The sequence below is a fragment of the Acomys russatus genome, chromosome 28 (assembly GCF_903995435.1).
Source record: "Acomys russatus chromosome 28, mAcoRus1.1, whole genome shotgun sequence".
Taxonomy (NCBI): domain Eukaryota; kingdom Metazoa; phylum Chordata; class Mammalia; order Rodentia; family Muridae; genus Acomys; species Acomys russatus.
Window position 1 is genome coordinate 11,410,970 of NC_067164.1, and position 21,269 is coordinate 11,432,238.

At 38.1% G+C, this 21,269-nt stretch overlaps 1 protein-coding gene across 10 annotated transcripts in view; it reads right to left on the reverse strand.

Moving 5' to 3' along the window:
- The window catches only part of Epha5 (EPH receptor A5), a 314,017-nt gene that overhangs the window by 278,861 nt on the left and 13,887 nt on the right, over window positions 1-21,269 (reverse strand). The window lies entirely within an intron of this gene.

Here is a 21,269-nt window from a genome sequence, read left to right on the forward strand (position 1 = left end):
AATAACCAAAATCTCCAATACAAGAGAAATTTAATTATGAACATATCTACATGCTTTTACTCAAGATGAAGAATCTAGCAAATTTGTTGCTGTAGTTAACTCTTGTGTATCCCCACATTTAGCCAGAGCCTAAATTGTGTTTCTACCTGAGTTTTAGGTAGTTTATATCCTGAAATCCTAAGATTTCAAGAATTCCAGAATTTTTAGAAATCCCTGGATTGACATAAATAGCATCATATAAAGGAACCAATATATAAGTGCACATACCTACATCGACCTACTTACTAGTATACAATGTGCTATATCCTGTCCTTGGAAAAATCAGATTAATTTAAAGGACACAGTATAATTAAATGCTTTGGTACAGATCAAAGAACGTTATTGTTCTGCCTTTTTACATCTGTTTTTATCTTGAAATCTTCTCGCCCATTATGTAACTGAACCATTTAGATTGAGCTTGGTTTATGAAACAGAAAAGAAGACATGTGGATTATTTTTTAAAGCTACCTATACCACACTCAAAGGCCAGAATTTTGAAAATCCATCCATTTTGAAAGTATTATTCTATCTGCCACTGTAAACCTGAAGTATAAAATGTACCAGAGTTAATAGGCAAGGAAATGGGTTATCATACTGTGCCAAGAAAGCAAGAGAAAATCACTATGAGACAGAATCACAGCTGAAATAGGAACTTTGGATATTTCCTGAAACTTATGTGCCCTTAAGACATAAGTATATTTCATGTTAGTAAAATATTCATGTGAAGTTATGTGCCCTATAAATCAACTTAAAATATATAACAACATTAGCAATGTTAAATCAGTCACCAAGTTGTAGGAAACATGCTAATTATCACATACACCTGGCCTTTTCTGAGTATAATTGTTTTTGTCTAATTTCTTTTATCTTTTCACAAAATTTATTTTTCCTTTTTTACATATACATTTATATTATTATGCATATATACAATAAACTACTCACAGCAAGAATTACCATGAAATAATCAGGAATTATATAAATATTATTTTCTTAGTGTTTTGGCTATTTTTATTTGGGAGCCTTGAAGAAAACATCTTTCCTATCTTGGTGAATCTAAAATTCTGAATGTAAACCAATATCTATCATATCTCATCATTATCAACTTAAGCATCTATCTACACCTAAACATTTTAACCCCTAGACCTTTAAGCTTAATTGTAAAACTAAACTATCTGGTCTTCAACCCCAACAGAGAATTGAGGAGGAATAGAATTAATGCTGAAGATGATGCTCCAACTTCATAGAGCATTTTGAGTCACTGTTCAGGCAGCAAACTGTCTCTCTCATCTTCTCATTTGGGAAGCTGAAAATCTGAACTCCCTCTATAGTCAGGTTTTTTTATTTTCACAGTTATGTAAATATAAAATGAAAACTATATGTTTTACCGTCTTTAACCCACTTTAATCATATTGGCCTTATATCGTTTGTAGAACTGTGAATTCCTCCAAGTAATGCTGCCTTTACTGAAAGATAATAGTTTAAATCACAATTGCTCTGTTCCCCAGATCATGGACGCCCTGCCAGACATGAGAATATACCTAGCTCTTCAGTCAGTGTCAAGTTCTTCATTTTACTGTACTGTTGGCTTTTCTGCTCTCCAAGGGGAGAAGGTTACATTAAACATAAATGTCCTTGTCCTCCTTTTAGTGTATCTGGGACACTAGGGCTCTGTCTAGACATGACTAAATACCAGGGGAATGAACACTTAAATTGTTGTGTTTATTCATTTTAATGATTCCTTTGGCTTATCTTTGATAATGAGCAGCAGCACGCCTGTGTAGTCGAGATAAAGGCCTCATATCATCAAACTGAAGGTGCTACCGTGATATAGACAGCACAGCTTCAACCTGTGATCCAAACTGATGAGCTTAGGCACTCTAGGAATTCATACCAGTCTGTGAGCAGAGGCAGCATTCCTCACTAATCTTTTCCCCACTTGCAACTATTATATAACAACATTCATGACAGAATTGCAGTGGCATTTAACTTTGGCTACTGCCGCTTGAATTGACTTTAGTCTACGTTAGTCTACATTGCTGTTTTGGGGGCTTAAAATATATGTAGATCTTAGTTAAAGGCCACAAGACAGTGGCTTAGCTCTGAATTCAATTTTGGAAGAGTAGTCACTGACATTTGAATACACTACAAGAAGTATAACACTGTAACTACATTAGAAATGGATAATTTATAATATGTAATTTTACCTAAATGCTGACATTAGATAAACAGATTATGAAATTGATGAAAAATGCATACATCTCACTTTCCTCACCATTTAAATTGTAATTCCTTCTGAAAACAAATGGTTCTATAAAATTCACAATGCAAACAAGATATTAAGAAAATTTGGGGTCATACTGAGGGGATCCAAGATGGCGGCGAGCAGTGTGGACCGCGTTTGGAGGCTCCAGTGAACAATTCAGGGAATTGCACAGATTTCTGAGCCAGGAACACCGAGGTCCGAACATCACGGCAGCAGGAGTGCTCCACGGTTCGGAGGGACCAGGGTGCAGAGGACCTGCGTGCCCCTGCACACGGGAGGAGTGTGGTTTTTCTCTGATCGGAGCGGCAGCGGCAGAGGCAGCAGCACCAGCGGCACCAGCAGCGGCGGCTGAGGTTTGCAGCTCATAGCCTTCCGGTGGAGGCGATTGGTGTGGTGGCTGGTGGGAATTGCTGCGGGAGAGGGGACTCAGGGCAGGATTTGGGTCGCGTGGAGCCTTTGGACCCAGACTGGACTCGGCGGACAGTTCGGCCCCAGAGTCCCGGGTATTGGCCCGGCCCAGCAAACAATTCTGCCTGAGGCACTAACTCAGCGTGGCCACAGCTCCCCTACTGTGGCGCAGGCTCAGTTGAGCTCGCTGCTCCACACTAGGCACTACCTCAGCTCAGCAGCAGCTCCCCTGCGGTGACACAGTCTGGGCAGAGCACTTGGTTTCACCACAGGCGCTAACTCAGAGCAGCCGCAGTTCTCCTGCTGTGGCGCAGGCTTGGTGACGTGCTCGGTTCCATCCTAGGCACCACCTCAGCTCAGCGGCAGCTCCCCTGTGGTGACACAGTCCGGGCGGAGCACTTGTTCCACCACTGGCGCTAACTCAGAGCAGCCGCAGTTCTCCTGCTGTGGCGCAGGCTTGGTGACGTGCCCGGTTCCATCCTAGGCACCACCTCAGCTCAGCGGCAGCTCCCCTGTGGTGACACAGTCTGGGCGGAGCACTTGTTCCACCACTGGCGCTAACTCAGAGCAGCCGCAGTTCTCCTGCTGTGGCGCAGGCTTGGTGACGTGCCCGGTTCCATCCTAGGCACCACCTCAGCTCAGCGGCAGCTCCCCTGTGGTGACACAGTCCAGGCGGAGCACTTGTTCCACCTCTGGTGCTAACTCAGAGCAGCCACAGTTCTCCTGCTGTGGCACAGGCTGGACAGAGCTCTCGGTTCCACCAGCTCTAAGACTCTGGTTGGACACAGTGTGCAGTTTGAATCCAGAATTCCTGGCTGAGATTGGTGGTCAGTTCGGGCCCTGAGTCAATAACTGACCACAGCACGCACTTTGGGCCAAAAGGCCCTAGTGGAGCTTGGTGCGTAGTCCCAGCCCAAAAATTCTGGCTGGACCCTGTGTGCTTTTTGGGCCCAAAATCCCTAGCTGAGCTTGGCAGACGGTTCAGGCTCTGAGAATCTAGCTGAGTTCTGCCCGTGGTTCGGTCCCAGTGCTCCTGGCTGGACTTGGCAGGGAACACAGAAGGCTGTGGATACTTTGGCCTGACCCAACGCTCATTCAGAGACCCAGAACAATTGCAGGATCCACAGCAGAGGGGGACTGAGGATCACTGGTTGTGAGAGACCAGAACAACAGGGCTAACCTCCTAACATCCACACCAGTGAAGCTTTGAGCTCGCAGCCTAGGGAAATCGTAAAAAAACAAGTGAATCTATCCTCAGACACCCTCCATTCAACTCTGGAAGCTACCCAACAAAAACAAAGACGGCAAGATGTCTAAAGGACAACGAAAAAGCATACGCAAAAAACCCCAAAACAACATGGCGTCTCCAGTTTCCAGCTATCCCAAAGAAAACCACCCAGAGAACTCAAATACAACGGAAATACAAGAAAATGACCTCAAATCCTTAGTAATGAGGATGATAATGGAGGAAACAAATAAAATTCGTAATCAAATGCAGGAAGACGCAGACAAACAGGTGAGAGACATAAAAGAAGCACATAGAGTGGAACTGGAAAAATTACAGGAAAATGCAAACAACCAGATGAAAGAAATAAAACGGTTCAAGCTCTGAAGACCTATAAAGAGGCAATGGAAGAAACTCAGGAATATACAAAAAATCAGATGAAAGAAATCAAAAAATCAGTTCAAGATCTGAAAATGAAAATGGATTCAATGATAAACACACAGACAGAAGAAAAACGAGAACGTGAGACCTCAGAGAAGAAGGCGAGCAACACAGAGGTGAGCTTTTCTAACAGAATCCAAGAGATGGAAGAACGAATCTCAGGGCTAGAAGATACAATCACAGATATTGAATCAACCATTAAAGAAAATGCCAAATCTGGAAAACTCCTGACACAAAACATCCAAGAAATTAAGGACACCATGAAAAGAAGAAATCTGAGGATAATAGGCATTGAAGAAAGAGAAGACATCAGACTCCAGGGCCCAGAAACTATTCTCAACAAAATCATAGAAGAAAATTTCCCCAATCTAAAGAAAGAGATGCCTATAAACATACAAGAGGCCTACAGAACACCAAATAGAATTGACCAGAAAAGAAAAACTGCCCGCCACATAATAATCAAAACACAAAACATGCAGAACAAAGAAAAAATATTAAAAGCTGCAAGGGAAAAGGGCCAAATAACATTTAATGGTAAACCTATCAGAATTACACCTGACTTCTCAGCAGAGACCATAAAAGCCAGAAGGGCCTGGACAGAGATCCTGCAAACCCTAAGAGAACACAGATGCCAGGCCAGACTACTTTACCCAGCAAAATTATCAATAACCATTGATGGAGAAAACAAAATATTCCATGACAAAAACAAATTCAAACAGTACCTATCCACAAACCCAGCTTTACAGAAGGTACTAGAAGGAAAACTCCATCCCAAAGGGTCAAGCTACAACCAAAACTACCCAGGAAATAGATAACTATCCCATGGCAAAAACACAACTACACAAATGCTCGACTGGAAACAACATCAAAATTAAGACTCTTAACAGTCACTGGTCATTAATATCTCTCAACATCAATGGCCTCAATTCTCCAATAAAAAGACACAGACTAACTGAATGGGTACATAAACAAGACCCAACATTCTTCTGCATCCAAGAAACACATCTCACCCATAATGAAAGGCATTACCTCAGGGTAAAAGGTTGGAAAAAAATATTCCAAGCAAATGGTCACAAGAAGCAAGCAGGTGTAGCCATTTTAGTATCGAACAAAATAGACTTTCAACCAAAATTAATCAAAAGGGATGAGGAAGGACACTTCATACTCATCAAAGGTAAAGTCAACCAAGATGACATCACAATTCTGAACATCTATGCTCCCAATACAAGGGCACCCACATATGTAAAAGATCTCCTAAAAAAGCTTAAACCACACATCGATCCCCACACAATAATAGTGGGAGACTTTTCTGCTGACTTATGCTGATTAGGTGGACCCTTCTGGTTTCTTCTGGATCATGCCTTCTCTACAGACTCCTGTGGCTGTTGAGTGTTATTGGAATGGACTGTGGTATTCTGACAATGCAGAGTAGAATTGGCCCAAGAAACTATGTCTAAACAGCTCCAGAAACCATTTTTTCTATTAGCATTCTTTCTCCACTCAGTGGGTTAGAAGTGAGGTTCAAGTGTTTAAGAGCCCCTAAATAAAATAGGTTTTGAAAAATCTAAGCCTACAGTGGTACATTTACACAATGGCATTGTACACAGCTATTTTAAAAAAAAGAAATAATGAAATTTGCACTGAAATGGATGGAACGAGAAAAGATCATCATGCATAGTATATACTCACTTATAAGTGAATTTTAGCCATATAGTAACAGGATAAGCATGCTACAAAGCTCAGACGCAAAGAAGATAAGTAACAATGAGGATCCAAGGGAGGGTGTTTAAACCTCACTTGGAAAGGGAAATAGGAAAGACAGAGGTGGTGGTTAAAGAGAGGGAAAAAATTAGGAGGAGATATGAGAGTGGAGATCAGACTTGGGGAGAGGTGGGGACAAAGGCATGTAGAGAAAAGAGAACCTGTGAGCAGGGGCTTCTCTGATACAAGCCAGAGACCTAAGCCAGGGTATGCTCCCAGGTGGGATATGAGAGAGAGTCTACAGAGACTTCTAGTAGCAAGGGTCATAGAGGTTGAAAAGGACACCTCTAGACAAGGCTTCTAGTAGAGGGGAATGCCAACCCACCCACAAAACTTCGACTCAAAGTCACCTTGACCACAAGATGTACAGGAATAAAGATGGAGCAGCTATAGCAGAGATTAAAGGAATGTCCAACTAATGCTTGTCCCAAGCCAAGACCCACCCCATGGGAGAGAACTCACCCCTGACACTATTAAAGCTACTCTGCCATGCTTGCAGACAGGAGTCAAGCCGAGTTGTCCTCTGAAAGACTCTACCCAGCAGCACTTCAAAACAGATGCTGAGAATCATAGGCAAACATTGGTCGATTCATGGGGAGCCTTGTGTAAAAGTTGGGGCGTGGGGAGGAGAAAAGGACCAAAAGGTGACAGGAGCTTCACAAGAAGACCAACAAAGCCAACTAACCAGGGCCGGAGGGGCCTGATGAGACTGAAGCACCAACCAAGGACCTTGCATGGACTGCATCTAGGAACCATACAAAGACATAGGTCTCCTACTAAGGCAAGCAGGTGCTGTCTCTGACATGTGCTCTCTTGCCAGCTTTTCAATTACTTCCCCCTGGTGTGACTGCCTTTCTAGGCCCCAGAAGAAGCAGACATGTTTAGTCCTGATACGACTTGATGAGCTGGGGTGAATGGGAAAGGAAGGACCCTTTTTTTGTGAAATAAAGGAATGGGGATTGGGGAGAGGGAAGAAGGATGGGACCATGATCAGGATGTAAAATAAACTAAGAAACAAACAAGCATTAGTCAATAAGGAAACAAATAAAAATATAAATGCTATATGTAACAAGAAAAGTTTTTATATAATTTATTTAAAAAAGACAATCAAAAATGGATTAACAGATAAATGGAAAAATTAAAAGACTATATGTATTAATTAAAAGACTAAGTCTTCCACTTCATACATTCTATCTGGTGCTATTTCAGAAAAATGGGAATCGGGCTTCCTCAAGACCCAGCTATTCCACTCCTTGGAATATACCCAGAAGATGCTCCAGCACACAACAAGAAAATTTGCTCAACCATGTTCATAGCAGCCTTATTCATAATAGCCACAACATGGAAACAGCCTAAGTGTCCCTCAGTAGAAGAGTGGATAAAGAAACTGTGCTACATATACACTATGGAATACTACTCAGCTATTAAAAACAAGGAATTCCCGAAATTTGTGGATAAATGGATTGAGCTAGAAATGATCATAATGAGTGAGTTAACCCAAGCAGAAAGAATCAAATGGTATATACTCACTTATATCTGCATACTAGCCCAAGGGGCATGTCCCACGAAAGCCTTCACTTACCAGGAAACTGGGACAGAGGGGAGGGCATCCTATTGGGACTCTAAATGAGAGACGCATGGGAGAATAGCAAAATAAAAGGATACAGAGGGTCCTAGAAACCTACAAGTAGAACAATATGATAGGCAGATTTGGGCCCAGGGGTCCCGCTCAAACTAAGGCACCAGCCAAGGACAATACAGGAGGTAAACTTTAAACCCCTTCCCAGATCTAGCCAATGGTCAGAATATTCTCCACAGTTGAGTGGAGAGTGGGATATGACTTTCTCACGTACTCTGGTGCCTCACATTGACCATGTCCCCTGGAGGGGGAGACCTGGTGGCACTCAGAGGAAGGACAGCAGGTTACCAAGAAGAGACTTGATACCCTATGAGAATATATAGGGGGAGGTAATCCCCCTCAGGAACAGTCATAGGGGAGGGGAATAATGGGAAATGGGGGGGGGAGGAATGGGAGGATACAAGGGATGGGATAAACATTGAGATGTAACAAGAATATTCTCCACAGTTGAGTGGAGAGTGTGATATGACTTTCTCACGTACTCTGGTGCCTCACATTTGACCATGTCCCCTGGAGGGGGAGACCTGGTGGCACTCAGAGGAAGGACAGCAGGTAGCCAAGAAGAGAGTTGATACCCTATGAGAAGATATCTGAGTTTCTAAGCAGCCATACATGGTGGGCAAGGCCTGCGAGGCGGGGGGGGGGGGGGAATGCATCATGATCCTTTAAGACAGCAAGGGCAATCCAGTGAGAGAAGGGATATTCTTATTCTGATATTGTTACTTTTCTTTCATGATGTTCACATTAGCAAACAATTTTGATGACATGTCAATTAATAACAGTTAGGATAGCACTTATTTTCTCTAAAGAACACAGACTTAAAATTCCATAGGGTACGATATATATTTAATGAATGCCTGCTTACAGATTTCCATTTGCCAATGTTAGAAGGCACTGCCTGCGTTCAATTACAGCACCCATTTAAGTAATCTATGGGATCAAACTACATTTACACAGCTATCCAGCTCCATGGCTCCATTCAGTACAGATGTTTCTGGTTTCAAGGTTTGACTTTATAGTTTGTCAACTGCTTCAGGGGACAAAGATCACCTAACAAACATGAGTAGAGAGTGAAGAGACATATGTTTCTCGTCGAAAATTAAATTTGTAAATTGGATAAAAAGTTATGTTACATGTTTAGGTGTGTTACATAGATTTCTGATACTGCTGAAGACAGAAATTCATAGCCGTACCCTGTTTCCTGGGTAATGAGTGGAAAGAGGGTTCATTTGTTCTCTAATTCTCAGCAGTTCATGAATATAAATGTAATATAAGGAAACAATATATTTCCTGATTTATGTGAGCTGTTGTGCAAAAGAACCTATATAATCTCTTTCAGACACTCATCTCAGAAACTCTTCAGGATTTTCACCAAGATCATTGATGTCTTGTCATCATCTTCAGAACCCCATCATGGAAACCAAGGAGTAAAATAATGTGACACTGCACATGGGTTCTTAGTAACAGACTATGAGCAGGAAGTATTGCTCCTGAAACCCCACCTACACCTAGAAACACTTGTCTTACTGTTGTTACCCGAAGACAGCCACTGTCAAATAGATTAAGTCCTCTCTAACCTAACAGTAGCTTCAAATGTCAGCATTACATGGCTAGCCTACATACGAGTAGTTTGTTTTGTTGTTCGATTATTTAAACTGTTTCTAAATACACTTTTATGCTTTCTTTTTAATTTAAGTTAATTTTTTATCTAACACACAAAATAGTAGACTTCTTTATGCCAGGTTCACATATATTTAGGTTGACATAATATGCATCCCAGAAAAACAGGGTCCTCTCTCTGATCAGTCTGTCACTAACTGCTACTTCTACCTTTTCCATACCTAGGATTCTCCTTTCCACTTTTTTATTACATATATTCTATTACTTTTGAAATCTGCCTTCATTAAAGCTTCATTTTTCCCTTATTCTGTATCCTTTCTAATTTAATGTACTATGTCTACACTTTCTACCACATACAAAAAAAAACCTAGAAGCTAGGATCTTTAAATACAGTAGAGCATGCAGTATTTTTCTTTCTGATTGCAGCTAAACTCAATTAATAGACTATGTCTAATATTATCCAATTTCTCTGAAGTATCATAAATAAATTCATTTTTATATGTAACTAAATAAAGCATCACAATTTATGTGTACCATATTTTTATTATCATGGTATATTTTGATGGACAACTAGGATAATTCAATTTCTTGCTGGTGTGAAAAGAACAGCAATAAAATGGATGTGAAAATATTTCTGTAGTAATGTATTAACTCCTTTCTGGTATATGCTCAGGAGTGATAGAGCTGTGTCACATAGTATTTTTGTTGCTGTTTGTTTGAGAGCATTCTCCACACCAATTTCCAGTGTGAATGCACATTTTTTGCACTTCAATCAATATCGACTAAGATTTTCTCTGCCCTACATGCTTCCTAACATTAGTTGTCAAACTAAATAAGGTATATATATATATATATATATATATATATATATATATATATATATATATATATATATATATATATACATATATATATACACACACACACATATGTATATACTCTAAAGTATAAATTAGTTTAAGGTTCATTGCCCTGATGACTAAGGATGTTTAACACTTTTAGAAATATTTATTTATTTATTTATTTGTCCATTTGTTTGTTTATTGGAAAATTGTATTAACTCTTCTGAAGACTATTTATTTATTCATTGGTCCATTCATTAGTTAAAAAGAGGTTTTGGTGTTTAAAAGTTTATAGTTACTCACACATTTTATTTGTGAATAACAATCTGGAAAATAGCTGACAATTTTTTCTCCCATTCTACACTGTCAATGCATATTTGGATAGATTCTCTTGCTTTGAAAAAAAAAAACCTTTTGATTTTATGTAATCCCACTTGGCAATGCTTGAGGCTATATCCTGTAACACTGGGCTTCTATTTAAAATGTTTGCCTGTACCTATGTCCTGAGAAGTACTCTCTATATATTTATCTAGCAGTTTCAGCATCTTAAGCTTTATATGAAGGCTGTTGATCTATTTAGACCTTTTATTTTTCTGCAGGGTTAGAAGTATGGGTCCAATTTTTGCTGTAGGTAGACATCCAGCTTTCTCAGCACTATTTACTGAATAGGTTATCTTACCCCACTGTATGTTATGCATATAATTGTCAAGCAGTTATATAACTATGTTAATTTATTTCTGGTTCCTCTATTATGTTAAGCTGGTTTGGGAAGCATTTTAAATAAATATATTCAAATTGAATTTTAAATTTTCTTCCATGGATATTATACCTGAGTTTCCTTTGTTTTTTTGAGGCAAGGTTTCTCTGTGTACCTTGGTTATTCTGGACTCACTTTGTAGAACAGGATGGCCCTGAACTCATATAGATCAGTTTGCCTCTGCCTCCCAAGTACTGGTATTACAAGTGTGTCCCACCACACCCAGCTCTGAGTTTTCTCTATAGATCTTATTGTAGAATAAATTGTTAATACTTCTATCAATTACAGAACTACATTCCAGTATTTCCTAATACATGTAATCTGTCTACAGAATCCCAAATATTCTACCAAAGCTTTTGCAATGAACCAAACAACTTCATGAACCATTTGCCTGTCATTTTCCCTTTATAGTCGATAGAACTAATCCATGCAGAAACCACAGCCATGTTTCTCTTTCTTCACCTTTACCATCACACTGAGTGGCTGAACAAATAACACACATTCCACACATGTTATTGATAACACTCTCTGATGGCAGGCTCTGTTTCATTCTACACCAAAGCTAGTCTGGCAACATCCTACAGGAATAGGAACTAATTTCAGTTCTATTTCTGTGGTCCTACTATTAAATCAGTTCTGTTCAATGAGCTGTGAAGGGATTCTGCAAGGGAAGGGAAATTTTAAAACTATTATTAAGCAACAAATCGAGAACAAATACCACTCCTGGCTGTCTTGAATTGGCTGTGTACTTCTTGGACCAGATACCAGCCACCTAAATGAAATAAGGAGAGCAGTGGGAAAATAAATCATGCAGGTTAGGGTTGGTAGGACAAAAAGATAGGAAGTAAGTTGCAAATTATATCATATTAATGCTAATCCATCTAAACCTGAAGCCCACTTTTCTTAGGATTTGCTTTCATGTAGGAAAATCAATTTTTTTTTTTTTTTTTTTTTTTTTTTTTTTTTTTTTTTTTTTTTTTTTTTTTTTTGCTTAACCTGGGTAGACAACATAATTGTTGTTACAGGCAAAAAAAAAAAGGGGGGGGGAGGGTAGCTTACTGCTTGAACCAGTTGTCAGAGCTTGAAGGAAAATTCCTTTTTTGCTTCTAGAGTCTGATTTTCTCACCTTGTTTTTGATATCTGTTCCCAGAATTCTTACTCCTTTCATTCCCTATTCACTTGTTGCCCTCAAATTCATATTTGAAGTTATTTTAAATAAGATGTGAAACATTACACAGCATACTCAAAGCTATGCAGGACGAAAAGAAACCCTTTCAAAACTTAACTTATTTATTAATTAAAATAACTAGTTATTCTTTTGATTATAATATGAGTAGCCAATGCATTCAACATAATAAATCAATAACTGTTGACTGAAAATTAGCATGGTTTTTTATTTACAATATTCTTATTCCTACTAATTTTGTAGATAGTCATTTATTTTCATTTATGTGCATGTGTGTTTTATGTATGTCTGTATGAGCACCACCTGTGTACATGTGCCATACTGTGATGGCTATTCATGGTTGTCATTGTGACTACATATACGATTACCTAAAACCAAAGCAACTGGGAACAGTTGTGAGGGATTTCCTTCATTGAATCGTTTGAGGTAAGAAGACTTACTTTAAATCTGGCCCTTTTGAGGTTCAACTATTCTGGTAGCATCCTATATAAAGGCCATTGAAGAAGGAAGGAAGCTCCTGCTCTTTGCGTGTTTTCCCTCACTTTTGCTAGAAAGTTAATTCTTTCATTAGTAACAGATCTTACATTTTTGAGATGCTAGCATATACTGAAGACGTGCTGAGACACTCATGATCATGCACCTAAAACTACCTGATTCATAGACATTTTGAAAGCAGACAACCATAATTGAAATAGTTGAATGACAGCACGTAAGTCACTCTAATAAATACCATATACTCTATACATGTGTGTGCACACATATGTATGTACACACATATATGTATACATATGTGTTCATTATATCAACTCTCATTCCCTAGTTATTCCTGAGTAATAGACACAGAGAACAGAAAGTGGTATCAGATTCCATGGAACTGTGTTTACTGGTGCTGGTGAGACACCCAACATGGGTGCTGGGAAACAAACTCAGATCCTCTGAAAGAGTAAAATGATATTAACAACTGAGTTATCTAATCAGTACCTTCTTATTCATTTTTCATTGCTTTTTTAGAAAATATTTTGTCATTAATAAAATGTACATGCTGATTTTCACATTAAAGAGGTGTATTCACATTACAAAAGTGATGTTTACGACGGAATGTGTTTTAAACAGAAATGTATCCTATGGATTATGAATTAGTAGTGAACTCTAAAAGTGTAAGCCCAATGAAATGAAAATAAAGAAGTTCACAGTTCACATCTGCTGGTGAGTCTATACAAAATGTTTAAGCAAAACTAACACAGAAATACATTGACACCTAGATTATGAGTAATGAGCAATCTGCTACCTTTACAGGGCACATTGCATGAAAAGAGCACGGCCATATGTTCTCAGTGACTACTTTGTCAGGTACGTAAACTGAACATGTGAAATCTCTTATAGTGTTTTCATCTTAGAAATGTCAGCCTTGCATGATATAAGAGGTTAAGAAGACTTTCTGTCACAGATTATTCTTCCCAAGCAAGTGCTTAGTTATACATGACTGTGTATAAAGCTATTATATGAAGGTATTCCTTTCAAAAAATTTTGCAAGTCTGCAGCACTTGAAATAAATGTGCATCTTCAAATTAAATCTAAGAATGCTACATCAAACAGATAACGCTCATTATTACTATAGTATTGGTTTTGTTGCCATATAACCTCAAGGAAAAAATTGTTTTAGTTTTTAAAAACTCAGTTTTTATGTCTGTAACATCAGTGATTGAGACTAATAAAATTATATGTGTCTGTACTCACACATTTTATCACTTAATCTTAACACTGATCTTTTAGTATGTTATGTTTCTCATTTTACAGATAAGGAAATTGAAGCTGAGAAAAGTTAAACAGGCCAATGGCCCAAGGTCCCAGAACCAATATAAGCACATAGCTGGAATCTAAATCAGAGTTAACTAATCAAATGCTTCCCTCCATCCCCTACCCCCGCTCAATTCTCTATTAAATCTGATCCAGTGTCTCACTTGCTGAATACAAAGTTTCACACCTCTAAATAATTGCACCCTGTGTCAATACATTTTTATTAAGTACTGGATTATGAACAGTATGCTACAGAGACCAGCATCTATCATAATACCTTACCATAGTGTATGCAAGATGGAAATTTGGAACTGGGTGGAGGGGTCGGTTAGTAAGCACTTGCCTTAAAGCATGAGAAACTGAGTTCAAGCTCTACAATCCAAACAAAAGTGTCAGTCATAATGGTGTGTACCTGTAATCCCAGTGCTGGGGAAGGAGGAGAAAGATGGCCATACAGGACTTGGCTCACCAGTCCTGTCTAATCAGCATAGCTCAGAACAGTGAGAGACCTTCTTTCACAAGAGGTATACAGCCTTTCCAAGAATGGCGCATAAGTTGTTTTCTGGACTTCGCGTGTGCACACAAACATGCACCCACACAACATACATTACTTTTTAACAAAATGAAAATGTAAAATGTATTATTCTAAGGAGAGCATATTTTAGTTCCTTCATGGGGGAGAATTACAATTTCCTACTATATTGGTGATAGCAAGTTTTAAGTTGCAGAAAACAGAAGAATAAGCAACAAAATAACAAGGAAAGTCCTTTCCTTAATGTCCAATTTAGACATCTGTTATGCTTTAAACACCTGAGGGAAAATTGGGTTTGTATCCATTCAAGTATACCTTACTATTAAAAGCCAAAAAGATATAAAATAATTAGAATAAATTGGATGAGATATACAAGATAGATTTTTTTTTGCTATGAATCATTCCTTATGCCAGTACCTAATTATTCCTCATTCTTTATTAAAATATATCAAAATTCAAAACAGTATATATAACTATTATCTTTCATGTCTTCAAGGTAATATATATGATGATTAGATTTGAATATATGCAAATAGAAAAACTGACACAAATATATAGGCATTATTTGTGAGTTTAGTGTTTAATTGGCTTAGTTTTTATGTCCCTTTTTATTTTATTGTTTATTTTTATGTGTATCAGTGTGAGTGTGTGTCATGTATATGCAGATATCACAAATGTCAGAAGACTGTTCTGTAACTTCCAATAACTCTAAAATCAGACATTTTGAAGGTATAATTGTCTTTGATAACATTTGCAACTTATGAAATAAATTCACTCCAAATACATTTAACATTATTTAAAAAGATATTGGGAAGTAATAAACCATATACTTAGAGTAACATCTGGAAATCAAGGACTCAAATCATATAGTTCTTGCTTTAAATAGAATATTTATTTTTTCTTTACAATTTCTCTCATGTTTCATAATAATATATCATATTTATATTTAAAGTATTTTCACACTGTCTAAATATGAAACCACTATAAAAAAGCATACTGTGCAATGGTCATATATGTCTCTCCTTATACACCTCCCATCTGTCTCTCTCTCTCTGTCCATTTCTATAACTTTAATTTAAAAGTGTCTTGCAAAAGTCCATATATTTAAGCCTATCAAAGTTGAAAAGTGGTAGAAATAAGTGATGGAAATAAATGAGAGGAATTTTGGTCATCGAGGGTTTTTTTTCTTAAAGAAATAGGTTGCTGTGATTGTTTGAATAAAAATGGCCCCCATAGGCCCATAGAGAGTGGCACTATTAGGAGGTGTGGCCTTGTTGGAGAAAATGTGGAGGAATTTTGCCACTGTGGTTGACTTTGAGGTCTCAAAGACTTAAGCTACACTCAGTGTGTCAGTCTCTTCCTGCTGCTTGCTGATCAGAAGGTAAAACTCTTAGGTCCTTTTCCTGTACCATGTCTGCCTACATGCTATAGTGCTTCCAGCCATGAGGACAATAGACTAAACCATTGAACTGCAAGCCAGAACCAACTAATTGTTTTTCTTTATAATATTTTCTCTAGTCGTGGTGTCTCTTCACAGCCATAAATCTTTAGGTAAGACAGAAGCTGGTACCAGGAGTGGGGTATCACTGCTGTAGGATTAACCACACATTTGCTTTGAGGATGAGGATATAGGCTTTGGGACCTTGGACTAGAAAAGTAGATGATTACTTAATGGGCAATCAGTAAGAACATAGAAGACAGTGGTGCTGAGGGTGATTTGAATTGTGGGGCCTGGCTCAAGAGGGTTCAGAGGAGAAGAGTGCTAGTATCTGGCCTAGAGACTATCCTTGTGATATTTTGGTAAAATATACGGCTGCTTTCTGCCTTGCCCCAAAGAATCTGCCTGAGGCTAAAATTAAGATTTTTGGATTAATAGACTTTGCAGAGGAGATTTCCAAAGAGCCTAGTATGGACTGTGTCCTGTGGGTTTTAGTAGACAGTCTTATGCAGATCTATAATGAAAAAGAGCAGGCTGAGCAAGAGAAGTTACAAATTGTACAGTTTGAGGAGGAAGGGACCACCAGGAAGTGAATCGAGCTAAATCCTGTGTTCAACGAGATTAAGAGATTAAAGAAAATCCTGATTTTTAAATCTAATGTGGGGAGTGGTAACCTCAGGGCAGAATACCACCCAGCTTTCAATTTATGAAAAGGAATTAAAGAAAAGCTTGGAGCCAGGTATGGTGATGCATTGCTTTAATCCCAGCACTCTGGAGGCAGAGGCAGCCTGATTTCTGAGTTTGAGGTCAATCTGGTCTGTAGACTGAGTTTCAGGACAGCCAGTCTTAAACAATGAAGGAAACCACTGAAACCAGAAAGTTGTTGAACATAAACTTGAATTAGGGGGCCAGTTTCCAGTCCCATCAAGGAGCAGAACTTGGCAGCTTCAGCCACCAGGGTCTGAGTTTACAGTCAAGGATGCAAGGGAGGGGTTACAGAATCTCCCTGCACAGGCATCTAAGGAAAGCTGCTAAAGCCAGGCATGGTGTGAAGCCTGGTTGCCTTAGAGACCGCAAGATGTTGGGGAGGCCAGAGTCATTCAGTACCCGCAAAGAGAAGCTACTAGTGGAGAACATACACAGCTCAAGAGAAAGGGGTGTGCTGCAGTCAACTAAGACGAAAGGCGTTAGAGCTATGAAGAGGGTTCTGACATCATACGCGAAGATGCTGTTTGGAATTTGCTTCCTTGGCTTTTGGTCTTGCTTTTGTTCAGTATTTTCTCACACTGTGCTCCTTTCTGCAACTGTGAGGTATGAGCTGGGCCATTTATTTTGGAAGCATGTGACTTGCTTTTTGATTTTCCAGGGGATGACAGTTAAGATACTGTAAGATTTTCAGAAGTGACATTGAACTTTGGACTTTTAAAGGAGAAAAGTACCTAATGCAGTAGTACTGCAGTCACGGCTGTGAGATGAGTGCCTTGCTCCACGCCTCATCCATCACTCCGTGCCATTTCACCACAGCACCAAGATTATAGGGTCAATCAATCATGACCAAAACCTCCAAAGTGATGAGTCCAAACAAAATGTTTTTTATCTCATAAGTAAATCATCCTTAAGTATTTGTTCCAATTATCCAAAATTAATAAAGACTTTCCATATTAGAATCAAGAGCAAGATTTTTAAAATGTCAATACCCTGGGTCCTTCTCAAAGCACAAGTATGAAGATGAGACCTAGAAGAATGAATGCTATGTTCTAGAAAGAACACTTTTATGCATCTATTATGAAAGGTCTATATTAAACAGTGGACAGTTTCAAAATTGTTTTACCATTTAGTTCAACAAGATGAATCTTCTTATTCCACAATTGAATTGTGCTGGTGATACAAAACTGCACTGGATTTCTAATGTAAATATTGAACTTGCCATGTATATCATTGCATACTGGTAAAATTATAATGCACATATCTTATTTTAAGTCTATTTTAATCAATGTTCTTCAAAATTTAAAAGTCATCATTACAGATGTTCTGACATTATCAATTATTGTGTATAATTTTTCAATAAAATGCTTAATAAATTTGACCTGTTATTTTTGGAATTTATGCACTGTATATTTATCAGTGTTCTTATTTTGACTGTGAGAAGCTCCTCTGGGTGAGAAAACATTGGTACAAAATCATCTATACTATCCATTGAAGTTTAATTTTATTGACATATTTAGAAATCTATAAGCCAATATGGTATCACATTTTCTTACATACAACATTCCTTTTCTATATTAGTACAGTAGCTTGCAAACAGAACCCATGGGCTTCGAAGGAGAAACCTTAGATACTTATTCAGTCAAAGAGAAGGAAGATGTAAAACTACATCCAGGAAAACCATAAGTAGATGTCATTAGCAACTAGATGCCTAGGTTTTACAATGAATTGTTTTCAGTGAAAGTTTCTACAACAATTGAAGAAAAAAGAAAGAAGAGGAAGAATAGTATAGAAAAGAAAGAGGAAACAGAGGAGGAAGAAGAGAGAAAAGGTGAAAGAGGAGAAATAAGAGGACGAAAATGAACAGAAAGAAAAGCAAGACATAGAAAAAAAGAACTATATCCTCAGATGATTATCCATGCCCAGTTTGGAAGTCTTTTCCTACTGTCTGCCAACAATACCTCTGAAACTATAAGCCAGCCCCAATTAAATATTTTTCTTTATAAAAGTTGCAGTGCCATGGTGTCTCTCTCTATATATATAATCAGTTACACATATTTTGTAATTAAAGATGAGTATGTATGCTGTCCTTCACTATCTCTAACAATCATCTTTCACAACACAAGTTCAAAAATAATGCAATTTTCTGATGAACTGACAGATTTTCTTTTTTTTTTAATTAATTTATTCTTGTTACATCTCAATGTTTATCCCATCCCTTGTATCCTCCCATTCCTCCCCCCCCACCCCCATTTTCCCATTATTCCCCTCCCCTATGACTGTTCCTGAGGGGGATTACGTCACCCTGTATATTCTCATAGGGTATCAAGTCTCTTCTTGGCTACTTGCTGTCCTTTCTCTGAGTGCCACCAGGTCTCCCCCTCCAGGGGACATGGTCTAATGTGAGGCACCAGAGTACGTGAGAAAGTCGTATCACACTCTCCACTCAACTGTGGAGAATATTCTGACCATTGGCTAGATCTGGGAAGGGGTTTAAAGTTTACCTCCTGTATTGTCCTTGGCTGGTGCCTTAGTTTGAGCGGGACCCCTGGGCCCAAATCTGCCTATCATATTGTTCTACTTGTAGATTTCTAGGACCCTCTGTATCCTTTTATTTTGCTATTCTCCCATGCGTCTCTCATTTAGAGTCCCAATAGGATGCCTTCCCCTCTGTCCCAGTTTCCTGGTAAGTGAAGGCTTTCGTGGGACATGCCCCTTGGGCTAGTATGCAGATATAAGTGAGTATATACCATTTGATTCTTTCTGCTTCTGGGTTAACTCACTCATTATGATCATTTCTAGCTCAATCCATTTATCCACAAATTTCGGGAATTCCTTGTTTTTAATAGCTGAGTAGTATTCCACAGTGTATATGTAGCACAGTTTCTTTATCCACTCTTCTACTGAGGGACACTTAGGCTGTTTCCATGTTGTGGCTATTATGAATAAGGCTGCTATGAACATGGTTGAGCAAATTTTCTTGTTGTGTGCTGGAGCATCTTCTGGGTATATTCCAAGGAGTGGGATAGCTGGGTCTTGAGGAGGCCCTATTCCCATTTTTCTGAGATAGCACCAGATAGATTTCCAAAGTGGCTGTACTAGTTTGCATTCCCACCAGCAATGAAGGAGTGTTCCTCTCTCCCCACATCCTCGCCAGCATGTGGTGTCACTTGAGTTTTTGATCTTAGCCATTCTGATGGGTGTAAGATGGAATCTCAGAGTTGTTTTGATTTGCATTTCCCTGATGACTAAGGAGGTTGAGCATGAAAAAAGTGAGAGGTGTGTAATTGGACATCTAAATTTAAATTTTCTGTGACAGTGCCTCAGCAATGACTACAGTTATAACTTCTCAATATGTATTTTCTATGGTCCTTTACATATGTATTCATATTATTCTTATGGGCTGTTTATGCTTGCCAAGGCATGTTCTTTTTCTAAAGTATGACTCCATCTTTGAAAATAATTAGTGTAAATAAAATACAAACTACAATAATAGTAAAATTTAGAGGAGCACAGCATCTGAATATACTGATATAGTCAAGACCTTCAGCAACTTAGACACTAACACTTTATCAAGTTATGTACTGTATAAAAACTACAAATTACTGAACTATAACAAAATTAACTTTCTTCCATATTACAAATATCAGTATCTTTGGAATAATTTAAGAATTAAAGAAGATGACTTAATTTACATAATTTTATAACAGTATAAATGAAATTTATGCTATTTTGTACAGTTGTTACTATTTTACAGCATATCAAAATGCTTTTTTCTATGGAGATATTTCTTAATTAAACAAACTACCCATAAACTATCAAAACTATAGTTGAAAAGACAATTATTTGCCATGTGAGCTTATGCTTCATTGCTATTCTATACACACAATGGTTGACACACATTTTCTTGCCATTTTCCATTTAATATTAAGAATTCCCATGATGCCATAAATCTAATGTACTTCATAAAGTATGTAACAGTGAATATACCCAGGAAACAAAAAAGAAGTAATTCCTTCCATTCCCCAAAATTACAAACAGATGGCTTGTGTTAATTTTTTCAAGATGTAATATTAAGTTATACTTCGCTTCGAGCAGACAAAAACTATAAAGTGGGTCAAATTGCATGAATGCTAAAAATTTACCTTAAGAAAATAACAAAATAAAACAGTAATTTATTCCACCAAAAAGTACTAATCACAATACACATGAAATGTTTCTAATATACATGGTTGTCTGGAGATATTTAATCTTTCTTATACATTTTGGAAATATAAAATAAATGACTCTGATAGCATACAGGCCGGTATTAGCTTGCTTTGGTTGGAGACTCATACAATTTTTTCCGTTGGTAACTCTTCAATTTACTAGAGGCTTTACAAAAACAATTCTAAATTCTGTTATTATGTATTTAGGAAAAGAGGTGTATTGGCTCCTTCAGTGATAGAACATGATAGTGAAAAGAAATTGCTTTTAAACACAGTAGCTTTAAGTCACTTACAGAATTCACACATAGTATTCATTCAGCAGACGTAGATTTATAGAGTGCAATATACCTGGTTGATGTTCCAGATGGAGAATTAAGTTTGGATCTGGTTCTCAATGTGCTTCAGACA